This window comes from Rhinolophus hipposideros (assembly GCF_964194185.1).
Source record: "Rhinolophus hipposideros genome assembly, chromosome: 8".
Taxonomy (NCBI): Eukaryota; Metazoa; Chordata; class Mammalia; order Chiroptera; family Rhinolophidae; genus Rhinolophus; species Rhinolophus hipposideros.
Window position 1 is genome coordinate 70897327 of NC_138054.1, and position 19379 is coordinate 70916705.

Consider the following 19379-nt stretch of genomic DNA (forward strand, 5'->3'; position numbering starts at 1 on the left):
CATCATGACCAAGATGAGTTTGTATCAGAAATTAAAAGTTGGGTTAACAACAATTTTTTTTCACTGTGGATAAAAGTACATTAACGTGCTGCCTGAATCATTTATTTTCAAACTGTTTTCATATATTTGTAAAATCTCTTCTGAGGGCATAATCTTTCCTGCCATCCTAGACTGAGACACGTATTACTGACTAATTCTAGACTAGGTCATACGTGTAGTTTATTTAACAACTTGACCTTTGCTAAATATTAATAGCCTTGAAATTCTATTTCCTGATCTATAAAATGGGAATACTTGATCTGCTTCTTTTTTTATGAATCTTGTCAGGATCAATTTAGAAAATGTACAATAGCTAAAATATATCAAGCTCTTAGCATGTCTCAAGCGATGTGCTAAATGCCTTATATGCATTATCTCATTTAATCTTCATACAAACCCTATAATGATTTTATAGATGAGGGAAAATGAAATGACTTGCCTAAAATTTCATAGCTAGTAAGTAGCAGAACTGGGATTGGAACCCACCCTGTTGAAGTCTCTATTTTGTTCCACTAATATATTTGTCTATCCTTTTGCCAACAAAACATTGTTTTGATTACTATAGTTTTATAATAAGTCAGGTACTGTCCATCCTCCCACTTTATTCTCCTTCAATGGTGTGTTGTTATTCTGGGTATTTTGTCTTTCCATATAAACTTTAGAATCAGTTTGTTGATGTCCACAAAATCACTTGCTGAGATGTTGATTGGGATTGTGCTAAATATATAAATCTAGTTGGGAAGAACTGACATCTTTGCAGTACTGAGTCTTCCTATCCATGTACACGGAATATCTCTATTTAGATTTTCTTTGATTTCTTTAATCAGAATTTTGTAATTTTCCTCATATAGATCTTGTACATATTTTGCTAGATTTATACCTAAGTATTTCTTTATGTGTATGTCCTAATGCAAATGGTATTGTGCATTTAATTTCAAATTCTAATTGTTTATTACTGGTCTATAATTCAAGACTTACTTACTATACGGCTACAATAATCAAGGTTGCAGTATTGGTCAAAGAATAGACAAATAGATCAAGGGAACAGAACACATAGCTCCAAAATTGATGCAAATACAGTCAACTTATCTTTGACAAAGGAGCAAAGGCAATTCAATGGAAAAAGGAGAGTCTTTTCAACAAATGGTACTAAACAAGTGGACAGCCACATTAAAAAAAATAATAATCTAGACAGACCTTATACCTTTTTCAAAAATTAACTCAAACTGACTGAAAGAGCTAATGTAAAACACAAAACTATGAAACTCCTATAATACAACATAGTCGAAAACTTAGGTAACCTTGGGTTTGGTGATGACTTCTTAGGACACCAAAAGTATAATCCATGAAGTAAAAAAAATATGTAAGTTTTCATTCAAATTAAAAACTTTTGTTCTATAAAAGAGAATGAAATTATGAGCCACAGACTGAGAGAAAATATTTGCAAAACACATATCTAATAAGGGGTAATATTCAAAACATATAAAGAACTCATACAATTCAATAGAAAAAAACAATTAATCAAAAACGGTCAGAGGATCTGAATAGACATTTTTCCAAAGAAGACATGCAGATGACCAACAGGTACATGAAAAGGTGCTCAATATCACTAATCACCAGGGAAATGCAAATCAAAACCACAATGAGGTATTACCTCACACCTGTTACGATGGCTATTACTCACAAGACAAGAAATAACAAGTGTTGGTGAGGATATGGAGAAAAAGGGAACCCTTGTACATTCTTGATAGGAATGTAAATTGGTGCATATCAACTATGGAAAACAGTATGGAGGCTTCTCAAAAATTAAAAATATAAGTACTATATGATCCAGTAATTCTGGGTATTTATCTGTAGAAAATGAAAACACTAACTTGAAAAGATATGTACACCCATGTTCACTGCAGCATTATTTACAATACCCAAGATATGGGAACAACCTAAATGTCTATCCATGGATGAAAGGATAAAGAAAATGTGCTTTATACACCCAATGGAGTATCATTCAGCCACAAAAAATAAAGAAATCTTGTCATCTGTGGTAACATGGATGAATCCTTAGGGCATGATGTGAAATAAGTCAGACAAAAAAAGTCAAATACTACTGGATCTCACCTGTATGTGGAATATAAAAAAACCTGAGCTCATAGATGCAGAGAACAGACTGGTGGTTGCCAGAGGTAGGGGGTGGGAGACTACAGGGAGGGGTCAAAAGGTACAAACTTCCAGTTCTAAATAAGTCATGGGAGTGTAATGTGCAGAACAGTGACTACAGTAAATAAAACTGTATTGAAAGTTGCTAAGATAGATCTTAACAGTTGTCATCGCAAGAGAAAAAATTTTTGTAATTATGTATTGTGATAAATGTTAACTAGACTTATTGTGGTGATCATTTTTAAATATTTACAAATATCAAATTATTATGTTGTACATCTGCCAACTAGTATATGTCAATTAAAAAAAAGAGGAATGCAATAAAATTTTAAAAAGGGTCATGTACTTAGTCATGTATTGCTCACAAAGCAATTGTATATAACCGATCATGTTACTACCTGGAGACAAAGAAGGATATTCTTAAGTGTTTTAATCCTAACATACTCACATTGAGATACATATATTTTAATGTGTTTTAGTTACATTTTTGGAAATTAGCTGAGGTTAGGTTGATATCTAACACATTATAATTTTTCCCATTTAAAATAATGAGAAATAATCTTCCAAACAGTGATTGTGATGCAGAATGTCTGATTTTCAGGAACAGATTACTACCTGTTCTTAATCAGTTCTTTCAAGCTTTCAAGAAGGCATTTTGCTCTATTTTATCCAGATTTTTAAGTTTTCTTCAGTGGGAGTTCTGAGTCTAATAACCTGTCTGCATTACACAGAGACAATTCTATAGTTATTTATTTAACTACCTGTATTTTCATATAAACTATGAGTGATGTGAGGACAGTGATTCATATTTCTATCCCTAATGCTTAAAAGCGTATCACATGAAATCCCTTGTCCTGATTCCATGATCACAAGCAACCTTCTGATTACTGTCTGGATATCCAGATAAAACACCCAAGGAAGAGAAGTTGCTACTAGTCAATATGAATCTTCTTGATGCTCTAGAAATAATATTTTTGTTTGTAAATTACTAATATATGATTTATATATAGGTCTTCTGTAAATGCAGTTAGCATCAATCAGTCCCTCATGATGATGACTAGCTTTAGATGCCCAGATAAAACCAAGCATCAGGATCTGCAAAGCTAGGGACCAGACTGTGGATTACAGTGACCCTGTCACATACTATCTCTTAAGTTTCTGTGTGAGTAATCTGAATCACTTCCACTACCTTTTCAATTTTCACAGTAGCAAACACACAGAATATACAATGTTATATTCTGCTACCACTTAACAGAGCATCACAGGCATATCTGTATTACTAAGGTCTTCACAATCATAATTTTATTGGTTATATAATAATCCATTATGCCAATGAACTACAATTAACCAAGCTCCACTGGAGGATATTTAGCTTGTGTCCCTATCGTCACTATCATAAATAGTGAAAGATAAGCAGTTACAGTAGATAGTGTGGGATTGTTATGCTAAACACACCTCCACCCTTTTCCTCCACCGACTGGCCACTCCCTTGAAAACTGGACATTCTCTCAAGTACATGAAGACCAGCAATTGCTATGTGCCTACATGAACTTGATTCCACAGTTGACTAGTCCAAGGACAGAGACCAGATCCAACACAAAGTAGTAAGTCCTTCCCCTGGGACTTTTTTTGTTTAACTTGGGACCTACACAACTACCAGGCATTTCCTGCCCAGTGGCTAAAGCTGTGAGATATAATAGCTGTTAAAGGTCAGGTGTCCCAATGTGTGGAGAAAACCGATCAACACTGAGAGAAAATGGAAGCTAGTGTAGACAGAAGTCAAAATAAGAGCTGGAACAGTCTGATAACATTAATTCCTAGTTCCAACTGCTCAGTCGCGAACCTGTTCTTTTTGTTGTTATTCAAACTTCCTTGGATTCTGAGCCAATAAATCTCCCCTTTTCCTTAAATTAATTTCAGCTGGATTTTGCAGCTAAGTTTTAACTGATAGAAAGAGGAACTGTAATAATCAATTCAACTGAAGTACCGTCTCAGACCTGAGTTCAAATTCTAGATCTAATGACCATGGGAAAATCATAACCTCTAAGAGTCAGTTCCCTTATTTTTTAAAAAAGATATTTGAAGTGCACAATATGATGAATTGATATATGTAGACACTGTGAAAGGATTTTCCCCATCGAGTTAATGAACACATCCATCACCTCACATATTTACCGTTTTGGGGGGAGGAGGCATTAGAACACTTAAGTTCTCCTCTCTTAGCAATTTTCAATTATACAACACAGTGTTATTAACTATAGTCACCATATTATACATTAGTCAAACCTTATTCATTTTATAGTTTAAAGTTTGTACCATTTTACAACATTTCCCTATTTCCCACAACCACTGGGAACCATTTCTCTACTCTGTTTCTACGAGTGTGACTCCCCCCCCCCCCCCCCCCGCAACTTGCAAGTGCTGCCATGTAATGTCTTTGTCTTATTTCACTTAGCATAATTGCTCTCCAGTGTTCATCCCTGTTGTCACAAATGACAGGACTTCCTCTTTTAAGGTTGAATAACCATGGTTTGATATATAACATATATTATGTATATATCTCACATTTTGTTGATTCATTCATCCACTGATGGAAATTTAAGACTGTTTCCATACCTTGGCTATTGCGAATGCTGCAATGAATATGGGAATCCAGATAACTCTTCAAGATAATGGTTTTATTTCCTTTGGATAAATACCCAGAAGTGGGATTGCTGGATCATACAGTAGTTCTAGTTTTAATTTCTTGAGGAATCTCCATACTGTTTTCCATAGTGACCATCCTAGTTTACATTCCCACCAACAGTGTACGAGGGTTCTCATTTTTCCATATTCTCGCCAGTATTTATCTTTTTGATAATAGTCATCCTAATAGGTGTGAGGTAGTTATCTCATAGTGGTTTTGATTTGCATTTCGTTGCTAATTAGTGATGTTGAGCACTTTTTCGTGTACCTGTTGGACATTTGTACCATATTTCCTCTAAAATAAGACTGGGTTTTATATTAATTTTTGCTCCAAAAGATGCACTAGGGCTTATTTTCAGGGGCTGTCTTATTTTTTCATGTCCAACAATCTACATTTATATATGCACAAAAATCTACATTTATTCAAATACAGTCATGTTATCTTCTTCTGGAACATCATCATAACTCTTCAAACCCCGAATTCCAGCTTGAATTTCTTGCGACTCCATATCCTGTAGAACCACTGGCCCCAATCTCTCATATCCAGCAATAGAGCTCTCCTTAAATGAGCACTTCTTGTCCATGTAGCCTGCTCGTAGCGCACTGGCAACACAGCTGTCAGTGGTTTTATCCCATGAATTCTTCACCCAAGTCACGACCTCTTGCAGGCTAGGCTTCACAGAGTTTCTGATTTCTCTCCATTCGATTTTCAATGTAGTCATTGATTTCCACGCGCAAATGGTCCCTGAATGGCTTGTTTATTGCAATATCAAAAGTCTGGAGATAGGCAGTCATTCCTGTGGAAATCATTATTTGATCTATTCTTCTCTTTGCAAGAAGTTCTTCATGTGTTTAGCATGGTGAGTGCCAGCTGAATCCCAGACTAGCAGACCTCTTTGGCCACCTGGCAAAACAAATGGCAACATTAAATCGACCCACTTCCTTATAACTGCTTGTGTGCACCAGGCTCTTTCGGTTTCAAGAACATAAATGCCTGAAACATGTTCAACCTTATCTTTCTTGCCCTTAGTGATGATTAGAGGTGGAGCTTTCTTTCCATCCAGGCGAATTGCCAAAATACAGGCAACACGTGCACTTTCGTAACCAGTGGAGGGAATGTAGATTGATGAGGCGCCCCACTGATCAACTGTCGTTTGCGATCCTTGGCCCATAAACACTGCAGTTTCATCCACAGCAATCATGTTGGAGTTGGTATTTAGAAAAGTCGATGCCATCAACAAAGGACTTGAATGCAAGTTCACATTTAATAACTTCAGTATCTTCCAGCTCGAATAGTGTTGTCGATCTTAGAGACAGTTCATATCACTGAAGGAAGCGATCCAGCCAGTGTTGTGATGCTTTGAATTCTTCTGGGGATATTTCTAACTGTGGTGCCATTGCAAGGGCAAATGCTTGAATATCAGTCCTGCGCACAACCAAAGCCTTTGCTCTCCTGTCAGCAAGCTATTCACAGGTGATGCTTCCAGCTCAGGAAATAATGGTTGCCAACCTGATCCACACTTGAGCTTCTTAGCATTTCCCTCGTCCACCTGTTGACTGAGGTTATCGTACTCTGCTCACCATTTTCAGACCATTCAGAGATCCAACTTCTTCTCTTTGCAGAAAACCGTAAGATTCTTGCCCCAGAGTCCCCCATGATTCCTTTCTTTTACTTGATGGAATAGTTGTTTCGTTTTGCACTCATCTTGTCTGGTGGTCAAAATATTATTCCCTTTAAATCTACCATTAAATCAAGTGTTAACTGAAGACTTACGAGACAGGAATGGCAACAAAAATGATGACAGTTAAGAATGACAGTCCACACAAAAGCGACGAAAAATTGCAGGTACCAACATTCAGAAAATGTTTATTTCACACGAGTGCATTAAGTACGTCCATTACAACACATGACATATTGAATTATGAAGATTCATTTAGACACAACCATGTCCATTCGTTATCAAGTGTGCATGTTATTCATGCATTGTGTCTGTACTCCAATTGGTCATTCCGCAATAAGTCTCGAGTTCATCTGTTTACATAGGCAACCGCTTGGGTATTTACAAATATTTAATTATAATTTATATTATCATTTATTGTAAGTATTAATGTCAATGTTACTTATTCATATTTAATATGTACTAATATTATTTTATAAGTCAATACTTCCGTCATGTGTTGCAATGGACGTACTAAATGCGTCTGTCCGGCTGTCAATCTTAACTGGGGCTTATTTTGGGGGTAGGGCTTATATTACGAGCATCCTGAAAAATCATGCTAGGGCTTATTTTCTGGTTAGGTCTTCTTTTTGGGGAAATATGGTATGTCTTCTTTGGAAAAATGTCTATTCAGTTCCTTTGCCCATTTTTAAATCAGGTGGGTTTTTTTTCTGAGTTGCATGAGTTATTTATATATTTTGGACATTAACCTCTTACGAATATGTGGTTTGCAAATATTTTCTCCCATTCCATAGGTTGCCTTTTCATTTTGTTGATGGCTTCTTTTGCTGAGCAGATGCTTTTTAGTTTGATGTAATCCCACTATTTATTTTTGCTTTTGTTATCAAAACCAAAAAAATCAAAGCCAAGACCAATGTAAAGGAGCTTACTCCCTAAGTTTTCTTCTAGATGTTTTATGGTCACAGGTTTTATGTTCAAGTCTTCAAACCATTTTGAGTTAATTTTTGTGTATGGTGTAAGATAGGAGCCCAGTTTCATTCCTTTGCATATAGCTATCCTGTTTTCCCAATATAGTTTAATAAAGAGACTGTTCTTTCTCCAGTGTATTTTCTTGGCTCTTTTGTTGAAAATTAATTGACTATATATGCATGGGTTTATTTCTGGGCTCAAACTGATCTATGTGTCTATTTTTATGCCAATACAATATTGTTTTGATAACAGTTTTGTGATTTGGTTGGAATCAGGAAGTATGATGCCTCCAGCTTTGGTCTTCTTTCTTCAGATTGCTTTGACTATTTGAGGTCCTTTGTAGGTCCATATAAATTTTTAAATATTAAGATTCTTTTTTTCTATTTTTGTGGAAAATGCCAATGGAATTTTTATATGGATTGCACCGAATCTGTAGATTGCTTTGGGTAGTATGGACATTTTAACAATATTAATTCTTCCAATCTATGAGCATGAAATACCTTTTCATTTATTTGTGTCTTCTTTAATTTCTTTTGTCAATGTCTTATAGATTCCAATGTATAGATCTTTCATCTCCTTGGTTAAATTTATTCCTAAGTATTTTGGTTTTGATGCTATTGTAAATGGAACTTTTTAAAAATTTCTCTTTCTGATAGTTTGTTCTTAGTGTATAGAAATACAACAGATTTTTATGTATTAACTTTGTATCCTGCAACTTTAATGAATTCATTCATTAGGTCTAGCAGCTTTTTGGTCAAGTCTTTAGGGTTTTCTATATAATATGTCATCTGCAAATAAAGACAATTTTACTTCTTAGTTTTAAATTTGGATGCCTTTTTTTTTTTTTGCCCTAATTGTTCTGGCTAGAACTTCCAGTACCATGCTGAATAAAAGCAGTGAAAGTGGGCATCCTTGTCTTGTTCCTGATCTTAGTTGAGTATGTTATTAGCTGTGGGCTTTTCACATATGGCCTTTAATATAGGTACTTCAGTTGCCTTATTTTAAAAACGAGATAAAACTACCTATACATTCTAGAGGTGCCTGGCATATAAGTCATAAAAATATAGTAGCTCTCCAACAAATATCAATAAGCATCTACAACATGTCACACAATATGCTAAGTGCACTTCCCTGCATCAAGCACCTACTGTTTCATTTGCAGGAGGTAGAAAAGAAAACTGGCATACAAAATTTTTCCCTTCAGATAACTTTCAAAGTAGACATACCAGATCAAAGAGTAGGAACAGCAACATGTTTCTGATTCTTGATATTTGCTGCTAAACTGGCAAGTGAGCACATTACTATTCATGAGATTTCTCTCCCTTACCCTCTCTAACATTAGGCATTAGAATATTTAAAAGCTTTTTATGTGTTAAAAAATAACTTTCTGTTGTTTTACTTACATGTGATTACTAACAAGATTGGCTTAAAAGTATTTTATTGTTCTGTATCCCCCATTCTCTTATGAAACTCATTGCTCCCATAGACAATTTTTAAAAAATCAAAAACATAGGCCGGCCCGGTGGCTCAGGCGGTTGGAGCTCCATGCTCCTAACTCCGAAGGGTGCCAGTTCGATTCCCACATGGGCCAGTGGGCTCTCAACCACAAGGTTGCCGGTTTGATTCCTCGAGTCCCACAAGCGATGGTGGGCTGCGTCCCCTGCAACTAAGATTGAACACGGCACCTTGAGCTAGGTTGCCGCTGAACTCCCGGATGGCTCAGTTGGTTGGAGCACGTCCTCTCAACCTAAGGTTGCCGGTTCAACTCCCGCAAGGGATGGTGGGGTGCGCCCCCTGCAACTAGCAACGGCAACTAGACCTGGAGCTGAGCTGCGCCCTCCACAACTAAGACTCAAAGGACAACAACTTGAAGCTGAATGGCACCCTCCATGGCTAAGATTGAAAGGACAACAACTTGACTTGGAAAAAAGTCCTGGAGGTGTACACTGTTCCCCAATAAAGTCCTGTTCCCCTTCCCCAATAAAATTAAAAAAAAAATCAAAAACACAAAAAGTTCATTTCTCTATTTATTGAACAATTATTATGTTCAAGGTTTTATAGATACATACCATGTTTCCCTGAAAATAAGACTGGGTCTTGTATTAATTTTTGCTCCAAAAGACTCATTAGGGCGTATTTTCAGGGGATGTCTTATCTTTTCATGTACAACAATCTACATTTATTCAAATACAGTCAGGTCATCATCTTGTGGGACATCGTCATAACGTAATAAATGTGTCCATCTGGTGATGATCTTAACTGGGGCTTATTTTCGGGGAAACACGGTAGATTAATAAGTCACAATTACTTTGCTTAAGTAATGCCTAATATATTGGGGTATATCCCATCCTAATATTTAAGGAAAGTCATATCAATAACAATAGCTAACTTGTATTAAGTATTAAATATTTGACATACACTAGGTGATGTCTTACAACATAACTTTTGAGGCAAGTACTAAATTATACTGAGGAAAGTGAAGCCTAGGGAGATTAAAAAACCTGTTCATAGTTAGAAAGTCCCAAAGCTAGGATTTACAGTCTGATTTCAGCGCCTGCATTTTTTAATCAGTACATTATACATCAGTACACAAACTAACATTTGCTGAAAGTCTATCACCCATTAAGTAATTATCCATTGACTCATTATGTTGTTCAAGAAATATTTACATTCTCTTCCAACTAGCACTGAGCCATGGGCATCTCTTGGGAAAACTGGCACAAGCGTGGCAAGACTGGGGTCAAGAGAAAGCCCTACTACAAGAAGCGAAAATATGAGCTGCCAACAATAAGATTAGCCCCTGCCATATACACACAGTCCATGTGCATGGAGGCCACATCTACCGTGCATTGAGGCTGGATGCGGGGAACTTCTCCTGAGGTTCCGAGTGTTGTATGTGCAAAACAAGGATTACTGATGTGGTCTACAATGCATCCAACAACGAACTGGTCTGCACTGCATTGTGCTCGTTGACAGCACACCAAACCGACAGTGGTACGAGCTCCACCATGCACTGCCCCTGGGCCTCGAGAAGGGGGCAAAGCTGACTCCTGAAGAGGAAGAGGTTTTAAACAAAAAAAAGATCAAAAAAAATTCAGAAGAAATATGATGAAAGGAAAAAGAACGCTAAAATCAGTAGTCTTCTAGAGGAGCAGTTCCAGGGCATCTTCTTCCATGCATCATTTCAAGACCACGCCACTGTGCCAAGCAGATGGCTATGTGCTAGTGGGCAAGGAACTGGAGTTTTACCTGAGGAAAAATCAAGGCCCGGAAAGGCAAATAAATCATCATCCCTCCTATTAGTTTAGTCTGTGGGAGGGGGAGGGGGGAAGAAAAGGAGGAGGCCGAGGAGGAGGAGGAATATTTACAGACTGAAGAAATATTTACAGACTGTCTCTAAGTACCAAGCATTTCTCAGGCTCAGTTCAGGTGAACAGCAGTTTTAATAATAATAATAAAGACCTGGTCCTCATGGAGGTTTTATGGAAAGAGCGGGAGGCAGATTATATTGTATTTCTTTTTTGCCAATCAGGTAGTAAGAAGTGTTACGAAGAAAAAATAAAATAGGTTAAGGGAATACAATGTATTTGTGTGTGTGTTGGGGGGCGGTACAGGTTAGGAACAAAGTAGGTAGTTAGCCATTTAGATAGGTTTGTCAAAGAAGGCCTCTTTGAAAGAGTAATAAGTAGGTAGAAACAAAAGGAAGTAAGAGGTCAAGTAATGTAGCTATCTGGAAGAGCATTCTAGGCAGAGGAAAAATCAAAGTATAAAAGAAAAAGCAGATTCTTGCTTGGTGTTTGATGAGTAGCAAGAGACCACTATGCCTGGAGCAGAGTGAACAAGAGAATGGTAAGACATGATGTCAGAGAGAGAATGGGAGATCAGATTAACATTTGTAAACCATGATGAAGTTTTTGGATTTTATTCTGAGACATGAGAAACCAACAAAATGTTCTGAGTCAAGAAGCATTATGATCTGACTTAAAATTTTTTTAAAACGATCACCTCGGCTGCTATACAAAAAATTACATGTAAAGGTCAAAGCAGGGAGACCACTTAGTAGGTTAACTGTCCAGGCAAAGGATAATGTTGGCTAGGGCAGGGGAGGTAGCAGCTAGAGGAATGATGTTGATATTGAAAATATTTAAAAGGTAGACCTGATGAGAATTGCTAATGAATTAAGTGTGGGGGGTGAGAGAAAATAGCTCTCAAGGTATTTTGGTCTAAGTAACTGAAAGAATGGAAGTGTCATTTACTGAGACAGGAAAAACTCAGTGACAGGAGCAAGTCTAGAGAAGAAATCAAGAGGATTTTCAGGATATTTTAAGTTTGAGGTGTCTATCCAAGTTGGTGTCTAGTAGGCAGTTAGATTGGTGAGGAGTTCAAGGGACAGGTCCAGGCTGGAGATGTAAATGTGAGTGTCCTCAACATTTTAGTTGCATCTGAAACCACTGGACTACAGGAAATCACCCAGACTCTAGTAGGATACAGAAGAATACTAAGACCTGGGACACTCTCAATATTTAGAGACCAGAAAGATAAAGAGGAAACAGCAAAGGAAGAGGAAAAGTGATAGCCAATAAAGTTGGAGGCTCACCTGGAGAAGAGTGGTACTCATGAAGCCAAGTGGAATGTGTTGCAAGAAGGAAGCAACTTAATCAAATGCAGTTGAAAAGTCAAATCAAATGAAGATCTGGGAAATGACCACTGGGTTTTGCAAGAGCAATATCAGTGAAGTAGTGGGGACAAAAACCTGACTGGACTAAGTTAAAAAAGAATGCCCCAAATCTAATCTAGTCTTTAGGTCCTAGCAGTTTACAGTAAATTCAGAGTAATATATTAAATTATATCACAAAGATGGAACCAGCAAAATCCAGACTGTGAAAAACTTTAAAAGGATAAACAATCCATAAACTTTAGGGTGGAAAGAATAGAAAACTTACAGATTAAAAGACGTATCAGTCAATCACAATGTGTGGAACTTATTTGGATCCTGACTCAAAAAGGAAAAATAAAATACGGCAAATTGTTGAAAAGAAACCATATAATATCTGAGACAAGTAGATATCTGAACACTGACTGGGTATTCGATATAAAGTATTATTATTTTGCTGTGATAATGGTACTGTGGCTTATTTAAAGAATCCATAATTTTAAAAGATATACTTAATAGATATTTATGAATGAAATAGCAGTATGTCCAGAATATGCTTCAAAAAAATACAAGGGAGGGGAAAGTAGAAGGGATGCAACTGGAGGTCGGTTAATGATTGTTGGGTTTGGGTGATAGATGCATGGGAATTTATCATACAATCTGCTTATTTATATACATCCTCAATTCTCTATACTAAAGTCTTAAAAAATAGGAAGAGAGGAAGTGCCATTTCCTTTGCATACTTAATCTCTTTTTACAGATGAAAAAATTAAGGTTGGGCCGGCCCGGTGGCTCAGGCGATTAGAGCTCTATGCTCCTAACTCCGAAGGCTGCAGGTTCGATTCCCACATGGGCCAGTGGGCTCTTAACCACAAGGTGGCCAGTTCAATTCCTCCAGTCCCACAAAGGATGGTGGGCTCCGCCCCCTGCAACTAAGATTGAACACAGCACCTTGAGCTGAGCTGCTGCTGAGCTCCCGGATGGCTCAGTTGGTTGGAGCACATCTTCTCAACCACAAGGTTGCCGGGTCGACTCCCACAAGGGATGGTGGGCTGCGCCCCCTGCATCTAGCAACAGCAACTGGACCTGGAGCTGAGCTGTGCCCTCCACAACTAAGATTGAAAGGACAACAACTTGACTTGGAAAAAAGTCCTGGAAGTACACACTGTTCCCCAATAAAGTCCTGTTCCCCTTCTCCAATAAAATCTCAAAAAAAAAAAAAAATTAAGGTTAAGGAAGATTAAATGTGACTGCCCAAAGTCACAGTTAATTTTTTTAAATAGACTTTTTTTAGAGCAGTTTTAAGTACACATCAAAATTGAGCAGAAGATAGAGATTGCCCATGTATGCCTTCTGCCCCCACATAAGGACAACCTCCCCCCTCATCAACATCCCTACACCAGTGGTAAATTTGTTATAATTGATGAACCTATAATGATATACATCATTATCAAGTCACAGTTAACTTGAAAGCCAGGATTTGTTTTTAAAACCCATGCTTTTTACATTACATCACAGTGCCAACTTTTTTCTACATTATCATTATTTTACCTGGTGCTTTTTATACAAACCGGCAAAAAACAAAATTGTTTCATAAATAAGCAATGTACCAGAACTCTACCGTTGTTAACTATAAAATAATAATCAAATTTAAGTATCCAAAAATATTTTAATATAAATTAATGAAAAACAATTCTGACAATACAACAAATTATACTTCCAGTGATGCATATTTTACTTATTTAATAAATACATATATTGCTCACTAGAGTTGAAAATGTAATTACATAAAAATATAAAGCACAATCTGGAGTTTTTGTCCACCTCAAACTTTTCTTTCAGTAGCTATAGTAAGTACTAATATCAACTAACCATATTAAAACTTCAAACCGAAAATCATACATTTTCAAAAGCATATGTATGTATATGTTGTTCACCGACTTAACAACCTAACATGTACTAATTGTTGAATTAAAGCTAAATAACAGCCTAAAGCAAATATAACTGATGAAACATAAGCAGTGAATAAAAATCAACTATACCATTACTACAGCCTATTACCAAATTATCCATTTTCACAAACTTTTGCTTTAGTATTTATGGCATACTCATTTCAACAATTCCACTTCTAGAATTTATACTAAAGCAATCACTGGACCACTATACAAAGACATATGTACTAGGATACTTACCAAAGTTTTATTCATAATAATAATTTAAAAAAGGGAAAAAATCTAAACTACCATCAATGAGATTGATTAAATAATATATAAAATTAAATGCTATACACTCAGTAAAAATTATTATATGGCTACATAGATATAACTATTAATATGGAAAAAATGTCCATGATACATTACTGAGTAGAAAAAGCAGTATGATGGATGGATGAACAGATGGATGGTTGTCTAGGAAGATATACAAGAAAAAATTAACAATGGTTTTATTGAGAGGATGGGATCATATTATTTTCACTTTCTATTATACACTTTCCTATGTTGTTTGCTTTTTAAAAATTATAAACATGTATTTTTATAATAAAAAAGCTATTTTTATTTTGGAAAAATAAATATATAGTGGTTGACCTCAAAATTTGAGATGATAAAATGCCTCTGTTTACTAGTTAAACCTACAAGGCTAACTAGTAAACATCAACATGAGATTTTAGTAACCCCCAACCTAATAGTTTTATTTATTCATTCAATGAACCTGTACAAACAGAATGTACTTATTATTATATTACATTTACCATATCACTACAGCTAAATAATCACTTATAGAATATTCAGACTGTTGAGGGTTAAATTTCTAAGATGGGAATATGGGGAACAATTTTTAAAAAGGCATTATCCCCCTTGAAAATAAGAGGGGACAATATCCAAGGAGCCCCTGCACTATGGAAAACCCCTAAAAATTATTTACTGGGTAGCTTTTGAAAAACTCTGAGAACCCAAGCAAAAATTTTAGAAATATTTTTAGTAATTTTAGGAATAATTCCACTTTTATGTTAAATATACATACATTTATCAAGTTCTATTTTAGAAGCCAGAAGTTTCTTTAAAAGAAAAAAGGGACTTTACTGCTAAGATATAAACGCTATTCTTTAAATTTGTTTAAAATTCAGAGTATATTAATGAAGTTAGACTTAGAAGTCACTTAAAATATCAAGTACTAGTAATGACTCAAAAATAGTATTATGTAAGATTACAATTGAGAACATTTTCTTGCAAAATTCTTCCACAAATGAAAAATATCAAAATATCCCTGTCTATATGCAATAGCTATCTTCTGATTTTTCAAGAACTGGACAATTTAGAAACAATGTAGGAAAAAAACTGGATGATTAAAATGAAGAATTCTGCCATATTATTTCATTAAAATGACATTCCAGACTAATGCACATAATTTTTATTGTAACCAAACCAAAAAAGTCTACATTTAAGACATAAGAGAAAGCATTATTGTGTGACAAGGTTTTGCTAAATCTCAAGCCTTTTTTTTAAGCAATGAGTAACCAAAGAAAGTTGTTAATTTTAACAGATAACGACAGAAAAACTACAGAAACTCCAAATACAGAAAGGCTGTTCATGTATCCTAACAGCATAACCTTTATGGTTGAAAAAAAACCACACAATATTCTTTCTCACATCTGTTTTGTTAATGAGCCAAGAATGAAGTCTACTAAGTAACCTAGACAACTGAATTAGAAGTAGGAATGTCTGGTGAATGCTGTTCATCCCAACAAACTGAGACTAAGCAGGTTTGGAAAGGATACTATTCTTAAATTATCTTTGTAGTTCTACTTCCATGAAACAGAACTAACACTGCCTTCCCCCCCACCCCTTACCCATTAAAAAAAGAAAAAAGAAAAAAAAACTTGTAAGTTATTTAGATCCTAGTTTTAGGCACTATAAGAGAAAATGTTTCACTAGGTTAACAAAATATTTATTTAATTCATCTTTTAGGTAGATCTTCAAGTATTTTAAGACAATGGAAACTAATATGATAAAAGAGGGTTGTGATATAAGGCAACATAGCATTCAACTAAAATCTAACAATTTAGGACAATTTGGCAAGAATTCTACTCTGAGCTAGGATTTTTCCATATATAACAGAGAACTCTTCCAGGAAATGTTCCCTTCACAGGGCCCCAGGCCTCTTTGCATATACTATCAGGGTAGGCTTATAGAATCAAGCAAATACAATGTTCTCAATGGAAAATATAAATGAACAGAAATTAATTCTAAAATACCAACTTATATATAAAATTCTCCAAAACAGCAAAAGGAAGCAGTATCTAGAAATCATTTCATTCATTCTAACCCCTAAATTACTTAATTTCTTTAAAAAAATTTTTAAAGTAATAGATTTATTAGTTTGGAATTTGGTTTAAAGATTTTAAAAGTGGTTATATCCGCATGATGGAATCATGGATAATTTTTAAAAGTCTTCATCATGTTAATTGAATTATATTTGAGGGTTACATGTATGTTCTTTTTTTCCTTTTAAGTCTTTGTTTACAAGAAACAAGTTATTTCTTGCTTCCTTTTTCATTTTCCCTCAGGGTATTCTATCACTGTCAGAGATATTAAATTCTAAAACAAAAATCAAAATAATTTTGCACATTTTTATAAGTCCCACTGCCAGGCAAAAGCAGCAAATACTAGGGAAACAAATGTAATGGCCACTCCAAAGCAGCACAAGCTAAAATTTAAGTGACAACCAAGTAGAAAACCATTTTCCATGTTCAAAATTAATGCCTTCCAGACAGAGCAGCAGTTTGACATTTTTTTCCAAGACAAAAAATGCAAGTGAAAAAATTTATATCATAAAAACATTCTCCAAAGTGATTAAAGATTGTTTATTTTAAAATTTCAACTGAGAACCTAATGGCCTTATATTTGTTTTAGTATTTTGAACCCACTTTTTTCTACCTCATTTAAATCTAGCTTCCATACATGAAATTTTTGTTCTTTTGGAACTTGTTCTCAAATGACTTTTCTTGATTTTTATTGTTCAAGAATGCAGAGTATCCAACACAAAGTATAACTAAGACAGAAACATATTCTATTCACTTTTGGCGGAGTATCCAACACACAGTATAACTAAGACAGAAACATATAGTCTATTCACTTTTGGCGGAGTATCCAACACAAAGTATAACTAAGACAGAAACATAGTCTATTCACTTTTGCAACATTGTATAAGACAACTAACAAACCTGTCAAATCTATTTGCATAGTAATTTAAGGTAAATGTTTTTCTTCCAATGGTAGGTAGGTACAATTCTGCCTGCCCTAAACAGTAGTCTGACTTTACCTAAAAATGCAGACTAGAATAGTTAAGGTCCTAAAAAATAGCTACTGTGGAGAAGTGATATCTCAATGAACATTTCTGGTTCCTCTACTTCCCACTCTATTTGGAACTAAAACATAACATATACTTTTAGCCCAGCTGTAATTAAACCATAAAAAATAGGGTTTCAGCAGAAGTTCCTCTAAGGAGTCATAAGAACAGAAGCTACACTGTTATTATTTACAAACCAATTGTAGCAGCTTTTTGGGTTAAATCAAAGTTCACACAGTACTAGATCAGTAGATTGAACAGGACACCCTTAAAAATCACTTAAAATATTTCATTCAAAAGGGAAGAACAAATAACTTTTAGTGAGAAATGATTCACCAAGAAACTACAGTATTTGTATTCAAAGTCCTCTAATAAATTTAAGTTTTCTATGTATCCACCTAAGGACTAGATTTTAAAATATCCTGTCATAACATGATTTCTAAGAATCCCACACAAAAGAAAGACTTGGAACAGAATTGGAGAGCCAAGATCCAACACTGACTTAATAGACTATTAGAGAACATTTACATATAAAATTTTTAAATCAAAGTAGGTACCTGTCAAATTCTTTATTTAAAACTTAGTTGCATATTTTTCCCAACAATGCTTTCAATTCCATGTGTAATTTAACAATTGCATGTCAGTTTCAGGAAAAATGAACACTTTGTTTTTAATGATGACAAACTTGAGCTAAATTGTACTTTATCTTCCTTATTGGAGTCACTTATGTATAAACTGCACTGAATAATAAACTTTGCATTTCAAGATGTCCAATTCTTAGCTCAAGAATTCACAGGAGCGTTTACTGAATCATACTTGGCTAGCTGGATCAGTTGATTAGGTGGTTTGACTTCGGAAGAATTTTCTAAGATGTTGTCTATATATTTGTACATAATTTCATATAAAAAACCCAAAGAAGACAAAGGAAAAAAACTTCAAAAAAATTTTTGAAATGTCTTTAAAAGTTCTAGAATGATTAATAAAGTGTTTAACTTTCATGTTTTGTTTTCCAGGCTTGACAACGGGACAGTTATATAAAAATCACCTATAACCCCAAATCATCACATTCCGTAGAGTACAGTAGAAAGTTAAAAATTCCATATAATAAAACTTGTAATAAACCTCTCTCCCTGTCGCAACCTCTACAATTTTTGAGTGCTTCTGCATCTACTTGAAAATTATACTCCTTAACCTAATTAACAAATTCTTTATCATTATGTCACTGGTTTCTTTTACATAAGTTTTTCTTATCTCATATTCGGGTATCTCCCAAACTAGCAACCTATGAGGTGAAATTCAGGGACTTGGGATACCATTAGTCCCGAGACGCCCACCACCACCACCAATATTTTGAAAATTAAATTTATAACTCTGTGACTGGATGAAGCATACTTTCAAATGTAACACACCAAGTAGGAATGCTCCTTTGGAAAACAAGCCGTTATGTAACATCTCCTTTACGTCCCTCAATTAATTACTTTAGAACCATAACCAGTGCTTTTCCCTTTCAGATAAGTACTGTCCGAGTTGCGATTTCTTTTCTCAAGGCTACCCTTTTACAAGGAGAGCAAGTTTTCTTAATTCCAAATTTCCAGGAATAGGACAACCGAACCTCTAGGGAATCGAGCATGAAAGAATAGACTGTCAGCAATTTTAAGCTCCACCTCCTCGCATAAGCAGAGATCCAGGCTGACAGGACATGTCCAAGACCCTCAGGAACGACACACCACGCTGCCACAAACACCAGAAGAGAACTCGGGGCTGGGAGGGATGCCATGCAGCCGTGGACGCTGCACTGACACCTATTCCAAACTTAATCCTCATCTGCGGTCTCACAGCTATCCTCACAACTA

The 19379-nt window shown here is 35.4% G+C and overlaps 1 protein-coding gene and 1 pseudogene across 4 annotated transcripts in view; one reads left to right on the forward strand and one right to left on the reverse strand.

Moving 5' to 3' along the window:
* The window catches only part of LOC308500297 (protein argonaute-3), a 98736-nt gene that overhangs the window by 78577 nt on the left and 780 nt on the right, over nt 1-19379 (reverse strand). The window lies entirely within an intron of this gene.
* On the forward strand, nt 10221-10809 carry LOC308500865 (small ribosomal subunit protein eS8-like; annotated as a pseudogene). The gene has a single exon. The product of its transcript is annotated as a small ribosomal subunit protein eS8-like (transcript).